The sequence below is a fragment of the Lygodium microphyllum genome, chromosome 19, assembly GCF_053477565.2.
Source record: "Lygodium microphyllum isolate KBCC chromosome 19, Lygodium_microphyllum_v1.1.10, whole genome shotgun sequence".
NCBI lineage: Eukaryota > Viridiplantae > Streptophyta > Polypodiopsida > Schizaeales > Lygodiaceae > Lygodium > Lygodium microphyllum.
Window position 1 is genome coordinate 94,121,869 of NC_141153.1, and position 3,135 is coordinate 94,125,003.

The 3,135-nt window shown below is 41.7% G+C and overlaps 1 pseudogene; it reads left to right on the plus strand.

Moving 5' to 3' along the window:
- The first annotated feature begins 490 nt into the window (after positions 1-490).
- Positions 491-865, plus strand: LOC148020163 (pyrophosphate--fructose 6-phosphate 1-phosphotransferase subunit beta 1 pseudogene; annotated as a pseudogene).
- The last annotated feature ends 2,270 nt before the right edge of the window (positions 866-3,135 follow it).

Sequence of the window (3,135 nt, forward strand, 5' to 3'; positions counted from 1 at the left end):
ATTTAATAAAGATGTAAAGGGTGCAATTGGGGTTCTTGGGAAAAAGGGGTTGAGGAGGTTGGAGCGCGGCAGATTGTGGTGCCTCTTTAACTTCCCTCTTCCCTTTTTTCCAAACTCTTTTTGTCCATCCTTCTTCTTGCTCTTCCTTGGTGCTGCAACTATGGATCTTGAGTGTGTAGAGGAAGAGGAGGAGCCTCCTGATCTTGTTTCTTGATTGGTGAGGGTGTGTCTTGAGTCTTTTGTGTGTGTGTGTGTTCATGGCAAGAGAGGTGTGTTTGCAGGTTTCATGGTGAGGAGCAAAGCTCCAAGCATATACTTTGCTGCTCGGTACCTTGGTTTTATGCTTGTTAGAGTGCTGGGTGAGAGCCAGTCATTTTTGGTTCCGTTGCCGGGACCGGGCTAGCCATGGATTCTGTGAAGTAAAGAGCAAGGAGTTGTATGCAGATTTGTTCTCAACAGATGGCCTTTCCTTTATTCCCTTCCACACGGCATGACAAAAAACAAATTGCCCATAACTGATGTCATTATCAAACCGGCAGAGCATGGAAATTTGTATGGTGTTATTCTTATTCCTAAGGGTATGATTGATTTCATTCAGGAGAACATCCAGAAGCAGTTTGTACTTGAGAGAGATCCCCATGGAACTGTCCAAGTTGCAAAAATTGAAATTGAAAAGATGTTTATAAGTATGGTGGAGACAGAGCTTCAATGGCGCAAGAATGCAGGCTCTTATAAACGGAGTTTCAAGGGCCAATCACACTTTTTCAGATATGAAGGAAGATGTGGCATGCCTACAAACTTTGATGCCAGTATGCCTTCGGCTATGCTACTGGTTCCCTCTTACATCCTGGTGAAACTGACATGATTGAACTCCATGGCGCCCCTTTCAATAAGTTTGCCTCCATAAGGCAGGAGTGGGCTTTCAAAGATCGATTCTGCAGTCCAGGTCCTATCTAGTTTTTTGGTCCAACTGCAGATGAAACAAAACTACACCTTGATGCTTGAGCAAGGAATGCAAGTATGCTTCTAACTGCTGTCAGTAATGCACCAGAAGGATGTGTACGGCAGGAGAGGGGTTTTCCTTGAGATATTGAACAGAAGAAGATGAAGAAGTAGGAGAAGAGGAAGCAAGAAACAGCTTCAAAGTGGCAATCTGTTCTGCTTTTGTCTTCTATCGCGGATTGAAGGAGACCTATTCATCTTGCCTTCCACAACAAAGAAGAAGAAGATTAATCTGTTCACGAAAACGAAGGCGCAAAAATGAAGGAAAAGGATGAAGCAGCAAAACACGCCTATGGCCGTCGCAAGCGCAGACGACAGAGGCACAAGAGATGTGGACATGGGGAAGCCCAAATTCTAGCCCTTAATGATCCACGGGGTGAGTGGAGGGTGCTTGCAATTCTGCAAGGTCATCATCCCTACCCATCGCTACACCCCTTTAAAGCAGATTGGATGGAAATCTATATGCCCGTATACGAGCAGACGAAGGAAAATATAAGGTTAAAAGAAAAGGAAAATAAAAGCCTCTAAGGTTAATTAACCCATTTGGTATGCCAGTTCATATGCCATACATATAAAAGAAAGCCAAAGCATTTGGATGCAGCAGCGGGTGGGAGAACATTAAAGATTAATCTGATGAAGTGGGAGTGCTACTTTGAAGATCTTTTGTGGTTTTTTCACCTTTTTCGTGTCAAATTGGTGGATTTTCAATGTTTCTTCTTCATGGAGATAGTGTGTCTCCCAAAACCGAAGCATTGTGGTATTCATCCTTATCAGTATATTAGTTAGTGATGGGTGTTTGGAATTAAGACAAAATATTGATGTGAAGAGATAGTGGTTGTTGAAGAAGTGGACAAATGATCCATGGAAGTGTGAAGAAATGAGAAGGAGGATATGAAGTTTTTCTTGAAGATTACAATGGAAGTTTATTATGGTTCTTTGGTTCGCAGGAGCTCACCAATTTAAGTGTGGGAGGAATGATAGCCTCCAATTTTGTCATCAAAAAGGCTAAAAGATTTGGGATCTACATCGACAAGTTATTCACTTTATCAAAAAATTTTGTGATATTGTATCTAAGTTGTACTTCATTGATATATATTTTTACCATTGTAAATGCTTGGCTTGGAGCTATAAAAGCCATTGCATATGTTCTTTTATTTTAAAAACCTTAGGAATCTTGCCTAGAATACATGCAACACATAAGGCTCCAACCTTAGACTTTATGTATGCTCAAAAATATTTGATTTAATAAAGATGTAAAGGGTGCAATTGGGGTTCTTGGGAAAAAGGGGTTGAGGAGGTTGGAGCACGGCAGATTGTGGTGCCTCTTTAACTTCCCTCTTCCCTTTTTTCCAAACTCTTTTTGTCCATCCTTCTTCTTGCTCTTCCTTGGTGCTGCAACTATGGATCTTGAGTGTGTAGAGGAAGAGGAGGAGCCTCCTAATCTTGTTTCTTGATTGGTGAGGGTGTGTCTTGAGTCTTTTGTGTGTGTGTGTGTGTTCATGGCAAGAGAGGTGTGTTTGCAGGTTTCATGGTGAGGAGCAAAGCTCCAAGCATATACTTTGCTGCTCGGTACCTTGGTTTTATGCTTGTTAGAGTGTTGGGTGAGAGCCAGTCATTTTTGTCATTTTTTGGTGCGTCTGCCGGGAGCCAAGTGCGCTCGAACGGGTGATCAATTTTCCTAAGGTATTTAAATCCTAGGTGTTATTTATGAGTGAATACATAGTCTCTTTTCTAAGGGATTATTTTCCTAATTTGCCCCAGGAGTGCCAAAGAAGAGTGCTATATTGGGCAAGAGATACAGAGTTAGTAGAGGGAGGTGAATATTTTGGCCCTAAATTAACTATGGACGTAGAGCAAGTATCCTTTTGGAGTTGGGGTTACAACGATTGTGCACAAACCATAGTTCTACTAGCAACACATTTTAGGCTAATAGAGGCAGTAGAGATAAATACAATTAGTGTATCGTACCACTTCGATTGGTATTATCGCAGCTCTTACCGAACCTTTAGAAGAGTGGTCTGGGATGATGTGCTGCCCTGGATACATGTGTCTAGAGGTTTAAAAATTACTTTTGATACAAAAGACGTTAGAGAGGTTGCTGAAATCTTAGGCTTAATCCCCAAGCAAGAAGAA